The 14,582-nt window shown below is 43.7% G+C and overlaps 2 protein-coding genes across 7 annotated transcripts in view; one reads left to right on the forward strand and one right to left on the reverse strand.

Annotated features, from left to right (window-relative positions):
- Positions 1-9,099, reverse strand: part of angptl2b (angiopoietin-like 2b) — a 56,210-nt gene extending 47,111 nt beyond the window's left edge. The window contains exon 1 of the mRNA XM_072240005.1: positions 8,321-9,099. The gene's annotated coding sequence lies outside the window, so the exon portion shown is untranslated. The remainder of the gene's footprint in view (positions 1-8,320) is intronic.
- ralgps1 (Ral GEF with PH domain and SH3 binding motif 1) overlaps positions 1-14,582 on the forward strand; it is a 761,372-nt gene that overhangs the window by 398,712 nt on the left and 348,078 nt on the right. The gene's annotated exons all lie outside the window — the stretch shown is intronic.

Below are 14,582 nucleotides of genomic sequence, written 5' to 3' on the forward strand. Positions count from 1 at the left end.
TTCATTGGCTCGTCACTTAACCCTGGAACATTTGAACAGCAAAAATGCTCCTTATCGACTACAGCTCATCATTTAGTATCATTATCCCCTCAAAACTAATCAATGAACTCCAAAACCTTGGCCTCAATACCTCCTCATGCAATTGGATCCTCAATTTCCTCACTTGCAGACCCCAGTCAGTTCCGATAGGCAACGACGTCTCCTCCACAATCTCCATCAGCACGGGGTTGTGTGCTAAATCCTCTGCTTTACACTGTGTGGCTAAGCAGAGCTCCAATGGAACGTTTAAGTTTGCCGATGACACCACTGTCATATGCCGGATCAAATGCGGTGACAAATCAGCATGCAGGAGGAGGACTGAAAATCTGTTTGAGTGGTACCACGGCAGCTACCTCTCACTCAATTTTAGCAAGATCAAAGAGTTGACTACTGACTTCAGGAGGAGGAAACTGTAGGTCCGTGAGTCAGTCCTCACTGGGAGAGGGTTCAGAACTTTAAATTCCTCAGTGTATCATTTCTGAGGACTTGTCCTGGGCCCAGGATGTAAGTGCAATTATGAAGAAAGTATGGCAATGCTTCCGCTTCCTTAGAAGTTTGTGAAGATTCAGGATAACGTCTCAAACTTTAACTAACTTCTATAAATGTGTGGTGGAGACCATCACAGCCTGGTGTGGAAACACCAATGCCCTTGAACGGAAAGTCCTACAAAACGTAATGGACTTGGCCCATTCCATCATGGTTAAAGCCCTCCCAACCACTGAGCACACCTTAACATTCCGTTGCAAAAGCAGCATCCATAATCAGGGACTCCCACACCTAGATCATGCTCTCTTCTTGCTGCTGCCAGCAGGAAGAGGGTACAGGAGGCTCAGGACTTACACCACCAGGTTCAAAACAGCTATGTGGCTCTTGAACCACTCAACGTCACTCACCCCATCACTGATCTGTTCCTCAAAGACCCGTCATCTCATGATCTCAATATTCATTGTTTATTTCTTTATTATTATTTGTGCATGCAAACAGATTCGGCCCAGAGCAATTGGTCAACCAGAACCGCATTTCAATAGAACTCCATTGGAATTGGAATCAGAATCAGGTTTAATATCACTGGCTTATGTTGTGAAATATATTGTTTTGTACAGCAGTACATTGCAATACATAATTAAAAATCATAAATTACAATAAGAAATATATATTTATATGTTTAAATAACTAGTGCAAAAAAAACCCAAAAGAAATACTGAGGCAGTGTCCAAGGGTTCACTGTCCATTCAGGAACCTGATGGCAGTGAGGAGAAGCTGTCTCTAAAATATTGAGTATGTGCCTTCAGGCTCCTGTACCTCCTCCTTGGTGGTAACAATGAGAAGAGGGCAGGTCTTGGATGATGGGGGTCTCTAATGATGGATGCTGCCTTTTTGAGGCAGCACGTTTTGAAGATGTCCTGGTTGCTGGAGTGGCTAGTGTCCATGATGGGGCTGACTGAGTTTACAACTTTACATGCTTTGGGATGCTGAGCTTGAGATGAATATTACGGAAATGCAAGTTTGTTGTTTGAGACTCTCCATTCGACAATGTAATTTTGAATAATTTTAAGACTATTCTTACTGGGACTTTATTCTTTAAGTCCATGCCCCTTTAAGTTTCAGTGTAGTTGCCAGGCAACAAGCCCCTGTGGTGCACTGTAACGTTGCTGTATTTTATGAACAAGAAGAAGGTCAAGGGAAATGCAATTAGTGAACAATAACTGTTTCTTTCCCCTTTGAAAGGAGGCACAATGGGACACTGGGTGGTACTGGGATTCCCGGAGAAGTGCTTCGTAGTTGGCGATGACATTTGTTGGAAATTCAGACATTTCTTTCAGCTACTGCTTGAGGATTTTTGAAACTAGTTCTCAAAAATTGTTCACAGTTTTTTATGCCTACAAGTTTATTCCCTTAACCCCTTGCGTGTAACTCAAATAAAGCCAAAATTCAAAGTAAATTTATTATCAAAGTACGTACTGTATATCCACATGGAAAAAGTTCACACAGCTGAATATTGAACTGATTCCACAACCCATGGGCTCACTTTTAAGGACGCTGCAAGTCATGTTCTCAATATTATTTATTTACTTATTTATTTGTTTTTTGTGTACTTGCACGGTTTTGTTTTCTTTTGCACATTGGTTGTTTGTCAGTCTTTGTGTGTAGTTTTTCATTGATCCTATCGTATATCTTTGTTCTATTGTGAATGCCTGCAAGAAAATGAATCTCAAGGTAGCATGAATATACCCCGACATATATGTACTTTGATAATAAATTTTCATTGAACTTTGAACTATATCATATACTATCTTGAGATTCATTTTTTTGCAAGCATTTACAGGAAAATAAAGAAATACAATAGAATTGATGAAAAATTATAACAAAGACTGCATTCACAATAGTACAAAGAAATACAGTGGATTCCAGTTTATTGGGACACATTGGGACTAGTGCAGTTTGGCTCAATTTAGCAGCAGCCCCAACTACCAGCTGGCCGCGTAGTGGCATCAGTGCTGGACCTTGGGCGAGAGGTCCCGAGTTCGAATCCGGCTAGTTGTCCATCCGCGCCTGGGTTGAATGTTGGGCTAACAACTCAACGTCGTAAAAAAAAAAACCCGTAGAAGGATGGGCTTCACGAGGTTTCAGATGCCCAAGACACGCCATACAATGAGCATACCAAAAATCTTGTCCTGACGGCGCCCCGACAACTCCACCATGAGTCAGGGCGCGTGCGCGCGCGCACACACACACGTTATGGAAATTGTTAAAAAGGTATAAAAAAGACAAACTGAGTAACTAATTATGTATTTAAATGAAATACGGAACAAATTAGAGCACTACCAAAACTACAGCAATACGATAAGACTGTGTATTAGTTCCTCATACTTATTGACAGAGGAATTCGTTGTTTCGACTGTAAATGAACAAAATCAGTGCAGACACCTAGTACAGATATTTCATATACATGAAACCTGCCTTCATCCAATGCTGTCAGCAACTGTATCCTCCAAATCTTCATTTTCATTGTAACATTCAAGATATTACCTTCAAAGTAGAAACTGCAAAGAACTCGACGCCTTCAAATTCTTCATAGTTTCAAACTTGTTGAAGTCATGAAATCATTTCATTTTCTCTTCTGGCTGTTTCTGGCATCTCCAAACCTGAATGCTTGAAACCGCAGTGAGCAAAACAGTTCTGAATTGTCTTGCTCTTTATTTCTTGCCAACTCTCAGTGACAAGAATCTCTGCTTTTTGAACACAAACACACGCAACTGACGCTATTTGAAAACAGTTTGCTTGAAGCACGGTGTAGTGTCTAATGGCAACTCCTTTGCTTGCAAGTGCACATGACTGATGCTAGTTAGAAACGAATAGCAACAGTCTCCTGCCCCAATTAAGTATCACGGTATCCCAAATAAATGAAGGGCATCCCGACTATTTTCTCAATTCTTTTTGCTCTTTAAGAGTTGTCCGAGATTAGTGGCTATCCCAATTAACCAATGGCCCAATTAATTGGAATCCACTGTAGAAAACTGCCCAACACATCACCGGCACTATCTACCCGCCATCAAGGACATACAGTATATACGGAAAGGTGCCAGAAAAAGTCCAGCAATATCATGAAGGATCCCACCCACCCTGCTCATGGGCTGTTTGTCCCACTCCCATCAGGGAGGAGGCTTTGTAGCATCTATGCCAGGATCACGAGGCTCAAAAACAATTACTTTCCCCAAGCAGTAAGGCTGATCAACACCCCCACCCAATAACTCTACCACTACACCCCCAAACACCACTGCTTTATCATTTCCTGTCAGTCACCTTCTGTACAGACACTCCTGTGCCTAGCATCACTTTATGGACATACAATCAATCTATCTATATAAGCTATCTTACGTATTTATATTTATTGTTTTTTTAATTATTGTGCTATTTATCTTATTGTGTCTTTTTGTGCTGCATTGAATCTGAAGTAACAATTATTTCGTTCTCCTTTACACCTCTGTACTGGAAATGACATTAACCAATCCCAACTCTTCAATCTATTGAGCCCGCAGCAAAGGAAGGCAAATCATGCAAATGAGAAAAAACTGTAAATAAATAATACTGGAAATGACATTAACCAATCCCGAATCTTCAATCTATTGAGCCCGCAGCAAAGGAAGGCAAATCATGCAAATGATAAAAAACTGTAAATAAATAATACTGAGATCATGAGTTGTAGAGTCCTTGAAAGTGAGCCTGTAGGATGTAGAGGGTGGGTTAGGGCTCCTGTAAAGAAATGAGTAGGTCTCTAATTCTATGAAAAATTGCTATCAAGATTGCAGTGGAGGTATAATTCACACTCCTGACACAAGGTAGGAATTTGTTTTGGAATATTGTCAATCATGATTAATTCTGCAAACAAAGACTTGGCAAATGAAAGTAAATCTGTGTTCTGCAGGCTTCATTATCTGGGCCAGTGAGATGGCAGAGGGATGGTAGCTTCTATCGCTACTCATTCCCCCACCATTCAACAGTATAAAACTGTCAGGGACAATCTTTTTTCCAGGGTTGTGGAATCAGGAAGCAATGAGGCGAAGGGAAGAGAGATTTAATAGCAACCTCACGGGCGACTTTATCACTAAGAGGGTGGGTCTGTATATAGAATGCGCTTCCGGAGGAAGTGGTTGAGGCAGGTACAATAACAATATTTAGAGGAGCATTTGGGTAGATATGGTTTACAGAGATATGGGTAAAACGCAGGCAAATCTCCGTCGACTCTTACCAGTTTTTATCAGTGGACCATAGAAAGCTTGTTATGGCAAATGTTCTGCATGTGCCTGCAGACTGATCCCCCTCTGTCGGTTCCTCCTCTGTCGCCTTGTTCCCCCGCCCACAGCTCCATTCCCATATAACGGCGCACCGGGGAAACTGAGACCGCCCGTCCGCCCGCAGTGGCGGCGCGGCATTCGCCACCTGTTCTCGGGAGGACAGGTTCCCTATTTTATAAATCCAGATAAAAATGCAGGAGGGGGAGGGAGTTGAACATGTATCATCTTGAACAAAACCTTTCTAAGTTTGGGGAAAAGTTTTAACCTTCCTCCAACTAACTCCAGGAGAAGTTCCCAACCAACACCACACCTCCCACGTAAGGCCGGCGTGAATTATATAAACGCCGAGTAAGTTGGATTTGGGGCGGTTAGCACATTGATGCTATTGCTGTAATGTAAATTGGCGGGGGGGGGGGTAGTGAGGTTGAAATATCTGAATTCGATAAAATTTACTCAAGATTTGATCTTCTTGATTTTCTTCCCAGAGAGTAGGTTTAGCAAACCGAACCCCGAAATGAATGCGTTTGTCTGTAGTGTGGTACTGTAGATGTAACACTGAGTAACCGTTTGCGGCGCATTTCGCTACGACGCTAGGACAGAACGGAATGCGAAATCACAGCCACAGATTTCACGCCTTAGATGCGAGGTATTTCTGTCAGAGGTTCTGCCAGCCGGGCTCGAAGCATTACCGAGCGGGCATTGACCGTCGGTGGCCGAGCCGGGACAGCTTTTGTTTCAGACTCCAGACCCCCACGCGCGTCGCGATGTTCAACGGACCTTCCTCTCCCTCGCCTGGCTGTATCACATTTGATGAGCTTGCATTCAACTCCCATCCCCCCCCCCCACCCTCCTCCGCCACAGACCGAGCGGTGCACCCCAGGTTCCCGGCCGTGCGCAGTTCAGCTACCGAGTTGACAGTGTGGCTGATACTGCGGCTTGTGCCAGGTCACTGTGCTACCTGCCTGTGGAATTGGCTGACGTAGGAAGCACGCTACTGGTAACCTGATCTGCCTTTGAAACGCTGTCTGTGGTGGCAAAACACTACAGGACTTTCTGCTCTTTCTCTCTCTCTCTCTTTCCCTCTCTCCCTCTCTCCCTCTCCCTCTCCCTCTCCCTCTCCCTCTCCCTCTCCCTCTCCCTCTCCCCCTCTCCCTCTCCCTCTCCCTCTCCCTCTCCCTCTCCCTCTCCCTCTCCCTCTCCCTCTCCCTCTCCCTCTCCCTCTCCCTCTCCCTCCCTCTCTCCCTCTCTCCCTCTCTCCCTCTCTCCCTCTCTCCCTCTCTCCCTCTCTCCCTCTCTCCCTCTCTCCCTCTCTCCCTCTCCCTCTCTCCCTCTCCCTCCCTCCCTCTCCCTCTCCCTCTCCCTGTCAGACTGTTTCTCTTTATTTTTCAACCCCGTCTGTCTCTCTCTTTCTCCCCGTCTCTTTCTCTCTTTCTCCATGTCTCTGTCCGTTTCTTTTTCTCCCTGGCTCTGTCTGTCTTCCCCCCCCCCCCCGTCTCTATCTCCCTGACTCTCTCTCCGTCTGTCTCGCTGTTTGCGTCGCTGTCTGTCTCTCTCTCTTTCTCTCTCTCACACACATACTCACTCACTCTGTCACACACACACACACACACACACACACACACACACACACACACACACACACATACACACACAGAGATTTCGAGAACCACTCTTGCCCCATGCCTCTGGCTGTCACTACCATCCCTCCTCCACTCATGCTGGCGACAGGATTGTGCAGGGCAATGTGGCAATGTTCCGATGATTGTGTGGGTCTGAAAGAAGTGCCCCCTCACACACACACACACACACACACACTTCTTTTAATGTTGTTTTTCTTTCAGTTCGGTAACAGCTCTTGAGCCTGCCAACATTTCTCCCTCAAGCGTCAGTTTGCCTCTGGAAAGTGCGTCTGGTGATGAGACCAGCCCCTTTAACTGGTGGAGCGCAAGAAGAAAGGAGAGGAGAGTGTAGGCTTCGTGGGGGGAGGGGAAGGGGTTAAAAGTTGTCCGTCTCCCTCTTATCAGTTGAGAGATGGAGTTCCCCTCCCCCTCCCCCCGGCCGTGCCCTCAACTTCCTCCCCCCTCCCCAAGTCCCCTTCACCACCAGCAACCTCTCCGGCTCACAAGGAGAAAGAAACTTTTGTTTCATTCAGAGCCAGAATGCCAAGTTTTCCCAGGGGATTTTCTCCAGTTTAAGCGGCTGATCCCAATGGTGACCAGCTTGCCGGGAATTCGTGCCCTTCTTGGGCAACTCCTTAAATTCTCCCGCCATGGGCAGTGTGCTGACCAGGGAGAAACAGCTTGGAACATCTAGTTTTGAAAGGGAAAAAAAAGTTATGCCCCAACCGTAAGGCTCTGTTATAAAACAAACTTCTTTCCGTGCAGTCCTGCTATAAACATAATGAAACGAATCAGTTCCTATATCGAGCACTGGAATCTTCATTCAGCCGCCGTTTATTTTACTCTTTTGTGAAGTCCAGTCCGCATAAAAGCACAATCAAAAACCTCCCACCGTTTGAAAACCGATTCTGTTGCGCTTTCGTTTTATAATCCCGCTCCAGCTCTCAGGTATTCCATCACCGATCTTTTAACATTAAACAATCTCCCTCAAAAGAAAATTGACAGGTCAGCTTTCTTTTTACTACGCTCCTAATCTGTGGAACTCAGTGCCAAAAGCTACAAGGGATACAGACTCGGTTGTCATTTTCAAATGACAGCTCAAAACTATTTATTTAATCTTGCTATTAACTGACAACTTTTTGTCTTTTAGTTGTACTTTATCCCATTGTAAAGCACTTTGAACTACATCGTCTGTATGAAATGTGCTCTGTAAATCAGATGTTATTGTTGTTGTTATAGCTCTGTATTAATTGAGTGTGTGAAAAACGATGCCGTGTCCGGTGATTTTTGCATTCCGTTTCTTGCTACTTTGAAATGTAAGTAACAGTTGACTTTGTGGGACAGACTGAGCTCAGTTGTTCCCGCTGTGTTCTTGGGCTCTTTATACCTGTATTGGGGGTGATTTGAATCATTTTTCAGAAAGTGTGGAAAAATAAACAACTTAAAATTATTTCTCAGGATTGCTGTGAAAAGTGAATTGCTATTTAAATAAGTCCTTATGAACTCAAAGACAAGGTGCCAATTTTGCAGACCAGTAAACCGCAAGTAAAATTTTCGATTCAAAAATGCATATTCCTGCAATAGTCAGCTGCTTTGTCTGAGAACAGGGTCACTGATTGTGATTCCAGAGTTACGAGTCATCTTTACTAGTCATCTTTTAATGATTGTGCCATGGACTTCAGCTAACTTACTGGAATTCTTAATTTTTCTATAACAAAGGCAGCAAAAAATGGATTTGAAATATTAGCGCAGCTCAATTTGGTTTGCGTTACGCTTGTTGGAGATACAGAAAGTTATCCCCTATTGTTTTCCTTCTAAGTTTGACATTTAAAATTTCTTTTGAGTTTTTGAAAGAGACTTCCTTACCAGCTTGACGCTGCCAATCCTGACGTCCTTGGTCTATTAGCTGTCTTGCCTCTTCTGTTTAAGTGTATTTAGCGCCTCTGTGAAGTGTAGCATCTCACCAGAGGGTCAGTTAATCAGAGACACTCTCGGCTCTCTCTTCCCTGTGTCAGTCACTGTAGCTTGCTTGGCAAATGGCTCGATACCTAGGTAGCAGCTCCAGGGAACAAATGCCAAAAAAAGTCAGCCCTTTTTTTAAAAAAAAAACTTTATTCCTTGCTGTCCTTCAAGTTAGCAGGAAGTTTGTGTTGACAGCTCCATCGGTTCTCTGTGTCTGCTGCAATTTTTTTAAAAAAGAATGAGTTGCGAGAATTATTGCAAACTTATTAATACGGTAAGTTAGTACACTCTCTGCATGGTGCCTGAGCGCTACATCAGCATATTAATGAAAGCAAGAGTTTAAAAGTCCAGCATGTCATCTTCTTGGGTCTGAGTATCTGACTTGCAGACTGGTCCCCTAGATCGCTTTGTGATGTATTTACATTCCGAGGAGGATTTTCAAGTAAGGCGGCAGCGCGTAGACAAGTCTTGTGTTGGGGACCTCCTTTATTTGCCCTCGCTCTGTTTTCAGACCTGATGTGCAATCCGCGCGGAGCCTGCTTCCACCGGCGCAGATACCCGTGGGCGGGGCTGCAGGCGACGCTCCAGGGCAATGATGTCATGGCAGTTCGCTCCAATTAAAGCCACGTGGGCTGCCCCACACAGATTTTTGGCAAAGCTCCGCGCTGGAAAACCCTGTCCATGGACAGCAGCTCGGAAATATGCGACCTCCTTCCCCTGAACGGTTTTAAATAGATACGTATACCTCGGCAGAGGGCAGAGCTCTGCCGCGTTGCGTGAACAACTACTTCAGCAAAGCTCTGTAAAACTAGGGGAAAGTGCCGTCTTACGTACGCATTTGCGATTAAACAACTTGCGGAGGGAAACATCGATGGGGGGAGAAAGTTCAGCTAATTTGGTCGGCGAATAAAGCTGATCATAAACACAAGGGATTCCGCAGATGCTGGAATTTCCAGAGTAACACACACAACATGTTGGAGGAACTCAGCAGGTCAGAGAGCATCTATGATTCTATAGATTCTATGGAAATGGGGAGCCTGTCCTGATGAAGCGTCTCGGTCCAAAACGTCGACTGTTTATTCACTTTCATAGATGCTGCCTGACCTGCTGAGTTCCTCCAGCGTTTTGTGAATAAACTTTTTGTTAACAGGATCAATAGGTTTCAACAGGTACATTTAATGTCAGAGAAATGTATACAATATACATCCTGAAATTCCTTTTCTTCGTAAATATCCACGAAAACGGAGGAGTGCCCCCAAAGAATGAACGACAGTTAAAACGTTAGAACCCCAAGGTTTCTCCCCCCCCCAGCTTTCCCCTCCCAGGCACAAGCAGCAGCAAGGGAACGATTCCCCCCCCCAGCAAAAAAACATTTATACAATTGTTGAGGATTTCTTTGAAACCTATTTGAATAGCGAAAGACCTCAATAGAGTGGATGTGGAGAGGATGTTTCCAAGAACGGGGGAAGTCTAGGACCAGAAGGCACAGCCTCAGAATACAAGAACATCCCTTTAGAACAGAGATGAGGCGGAATTTCTTTGGCCAGAGGGAGTTGAATCTGTGGAATTTGTTGCCATGGATGGCTGCGGAGACCAAGTCATTGAGAATGTTTAAAACGGGTTGGTAGGTTCTTGATTAGTAAGGGCATCAAAGGTAACGGAGAGAAGGCAGGAGAATGGGGTTGAGAGAGATAATAAACAGCCATAAATGGAAAAGTGCAGCAGATTAGATGGGCTGAATAGCCTAATTCTGCTTCTATGTCTTATGGAATTATAAAATCTCTTATTTGGTACTGATTCTGCCAACATTTTAAATGATCTTCCTGCTCCACATTGATCATTTGTAATTTAGATTGTGTTGTGAAGGTATCATTTTAACAGCATTTAAACCCCACTTCCTAAACTTATGGCTAGTAGCAAAATTAAATCCGATATATATTACACTTGTGTTTGGATTCAGTCTTCGTTTGTTAAACTATAATCGGCTCAGGAGACAGACAATCAGTAACTTCATTCACAACCCAACCCTCCCTCTACTTCACTTCTCTGCCTTTGCCATAGATCCTTGTTTCCCTGAATAAAAGTCTATCTTAACCCTGCTGTATGCCATTGATTCATTGCTAAGTTTGTCTGCTTAAAGTCAAATATTTTAAGACCTAGACTAAACTGCAAGATGAATTTTAAGATTTTGGAATGAGTAGCAGACAAGGGCAAAACTTCTTGCTTTTCACGTGATTTTCTGTAAAGTCTAGAGACTTTTGTGTGTGAAAATCCCAGAAGATCAGCAGTTTCTGAGATACTCAAACTATCCCATCTGGCACCAACAATCATTTTATGTTCAAGGTCACTTAGATCACATTTTTTCCCCGTACCGAAGTTTGGTCTGAACAAAAACTGAACCTCAAGATTCAAGTACATTTATTATCAACAAATGTATAAGTTATACAACATTGAGATTTGTCTGCTTATAGGCAGCCACAAAACAAGAAACCTGAAAGAACCCAATTTAAAAAAAGACCAACACCCAATGTGCAGAGAAAAAGAAAAGAAAAACAAATCATGCAAACAACAACAGCATTCTGAACTAAATTCAGTCCTTAGATCCAAATACCTGGGACAGCCAGAATAGGCCAAAGCCTCGATATTCAGTTCATCGTATTAGTGGGACAAATCTCTACAAAGCTTGCAGGCACAAAGAACAGCAGCTAGGGCCGTCTCACAGCTTCAGCGTCACAGAGAGAAAGTGAACATCGCAGGAGACCAAGCGAAATCGGACCAGCCTGTGCCTCTGGTCCAGGCACCCTGCCTTTTGAGTCTATCTGGGTGGCATTTAAATTTTCCAAACTGTGGATCGTACCTTGTGTTAGGATGCATCCTGGGCTCTGCCACAGCAAACAACTCCGGGCCTAGACAACAATGCCCAGCCCAAAGCCATTATCGACCTCTCCAAATTGGCTCAGTGCTCAGAGAAATGCAGCCTCACACCCGGGTTAGTTGGATGGGCATTGAAACCATCTGTCTCAGCGACTCCTCTCCAAATTGCTCACTCCAACTCCATCTGTGTTGATTTTGCAAAGCACCAGCATGGCTCATCCCTCGAATTCACTTTGCCTTTGCCAATTCTTCATTGTTTGTGGTGACAGTTCGCCATAATTTTCTTCAAAAATTTGTTATTAATAATGTTTCTTTGTCATATTTCTTTCCTTCTGAACTACTGGTAAGTTGTCAGTCACCTTCAGTAGCACTATCTTAAACCAGAATTCTCTTGGCCATGTCTGCATGCTTTTAAGCTTTGATTTGCTGCCATATATTTAGCTGATTAGAAATTTGAAATTAATGAGCAGGTGTACATAGTAAAGTGACCACTGAGTGAAATACCAGTTGCATCTTAGCTTCTGGGGAATAACTTAAGTCACAACATGTTTTCTCTACTTATTTAAAACATTTGCATTGTGATATTATGTCTGAGGAGTGTTTTTTTCAATCATGTTTCTTTCAACACGTATCACTTGGTGCACTGAAGTTCATTGCACTAATCCAACTGAATGAATAGCCTTCTTCTCAGTCACAATAAGTGAATGAGTCAAGTGAGTGCCTTGCTAGGTCATGTCAGTCACTTTGGGAGATCCCTTGTTTGGTGGTGCGACAGACAGCGAGGGACCTGCATGGCCTCACTTGTAGCGAGGACTAGGCCTCAAGCTGCACGCTTTCTGCTACTACGGACAAGGAGAGGTGATGCCGGGGGTGGTGTAACGTGGCGTCTATACTTGGTTGGGGGATTGGTGGAATGACAGGCTGGACTGCATGCATCTGCGCGCTGCTGGGAACTGTACCATCAATTTGTGGGACATGTTGCTCAGGGCCTTGGCCTGTATATGATTTTTGTATGAGTATGTTTTATTTTGCTCATTATTTTGAATGTGCTCTGTATGCTTTTTACCTTGACCCCAGAGGAATGCTCGTTTGGCTGCATTCATGGTTGAATGATAATTAAACTTGAATATGATTTGATTTGATATAGGCCAGGTAGGTTAAACACAGTAGATCTCCCCTCATCTCCAGTATCAACACAGTGGACTGAAAGTCCCTGTTTTAGGCCATTTGACTCCATGGTAGGTTGTTTCATGATTTCGTAGTCATCATTACCAGCTTTTATTTATGGACTTGAATTTAAATTATCCAACCACTGCGTAGGATTTAAACTCACACGGCCAAGTCTTTAGTCCAGATAAGTAACTACCATGCTGTCACAGACATTCAAAACTGATGCGTGGACTGTGTTGAATTATGTTCAACTTTACTTCTCTCAGCTGTAGGTCTGGAACATGCAATCAGCTGCCCAGCAAGTAAATCTGAGCCACATTTCAGATCCTAAGGAGAATTATTTTTCCATTTCCGTAGAAACAAAACAGAAACAGAATACTGTATGTTTGTTGACAACAGCAAGTAAAGTACAACCTTGTATTGCACAATCCTTCTGAGCAGATTTGGCCTTCAGTTACCAACCCACTGAAAGGCTCGTCCTTGGCATGTTAATTGTGATATCAAATCCTCAAGTAAACAGGACCATGTTTTCGTTTGAGCAGATGCTTGGATGCAGACAGAAACTGATATGTGGCTCTTCATCATCAGGTGAACTGAGCTGAGGCGTGTTTTGGGTGGCACTCTCTGCTGTCAGGTAGAAATTATAATGATGATTGAAATATTGACAGCAAGCTAAACAACCAGGTACTGAGATGGGCTGGTGGCAGAGCTGAACCTCACAGCCATCCAAGTAATGTCAGGCAGTAAAACGTGAATAGCAACCCTGTTATGACCAGGTGGGAGTGATGATGGGGATGGAGAGCGAACCTTATGTAAACGTGTAGGAACATTCATTGAGAAGCACCCAACAGGTCAGGCAGCATCTGTGGAGAGAGAAACCAAAACAATAAGGCATAGGAGCAGAATTAGGCCATTTGGCCTAGGAAGTTTCTCTGTTATTTGATCATGACTGGTTCATTTTCCTGCCTTCTCCCATTCTGAAAATTGTGTACACCTATATTCTTTAATGTTTCAGATCTAAGAGCTTTCAACAGAATTGAGGAAGTTAGAACACAAGGTTTGTTTGTGAACATTCTGGTGCCAATATAGCATGCCCAAGATGTTCAGTAGAACAACAATATATAAAAGACATTTGGACTGGTACATGGATAAGGAAAGGCTTAAAGTGGTATCCACCAAAGACAGGTAAAATGGGATTATCTCATGAAAGCACTTTGGTCACCATGGATAAGATGGGCTGAAGAGCCAGCTATTGTGATGTTCAATGACTGTAATTCTTGGAGGAGCCTGGTTCCCTAGTTCATGATGGATTTGTGGGAAATCTCCCAAGTGGACCCTCATTCCATGAGGCAAGATGATTAATGGGGGAAGTTGCTGCTGTCCAGGATTCCGGAGGCTATCATTACAGACACATACTACTGTCTCAGGCACATATGTATCATGGGGTGCCTAAGACTTGTGCACTGCACTGAAGTAATTTTATGTATTGCACTAAACTGCTGCCACAAAAAAAAAATCAAATTTCATGATATATGTGAGTGATGATAAACCTGATTCTGATATAGGTCTCTATCGTGGACTGAGAATGGGAAGGGGGCAGGGAGAGGGGAAATCATGGTTGGGAAAAGGGGAAGGGAGAAGGGAGGGAGGAGGAAGCACCAGAGAGACATTCGGTAATGATCAATAAACCAATTGTTTGGAATCAAATGACCTTGCATGGTGTTACAGGGCTGGGTGTGTCTGCGCCCGTGCCGATCCCTGCTCCAGCACTCCTTTTCTGCCCCCTGTCCCACAGTGCTCCACCCTCGCCATTCCCAACATCCTTTGCTCCAGCCAGAGTTACAGACTCGCTCTCTGCTCCATGTTGACAAATACAGCACTGTGCAAAAGTCTTAGGCCAAAGATTTTTGCACAGTACTGCAGGTGTGCCTAAGAGTTTTGCTTGGTATTGTACAATATCTATAGGGCAAATTAAGTTAATTTTAATGCCCCATTAATAAAGATTAGATCGCACAGATAATTCCCTGCAAACTCTGACAGAATTGCACATTTAAGTTTGAAATAAGAGAAATATTGTCATGTTGTACTGTTATTCACCTCAGTTAAATCTCCCATTATCCTC

This window comes from Mobula birostris, chromosome 22 (genome assembly GCF_030028105.1).
Source record: "Mobula birostris isolate sMobBir1 chromosome 22, sMobBir1.hap1, whole genome shotgun sequence".
NCBI classification, from domain to species: domain Eukaryota; kingdom Metazoa; phylum Chordata; class Chondrichthyes; order Myliobatiformes; family Myliobatidae; genus Mobula; species Mobula birostris.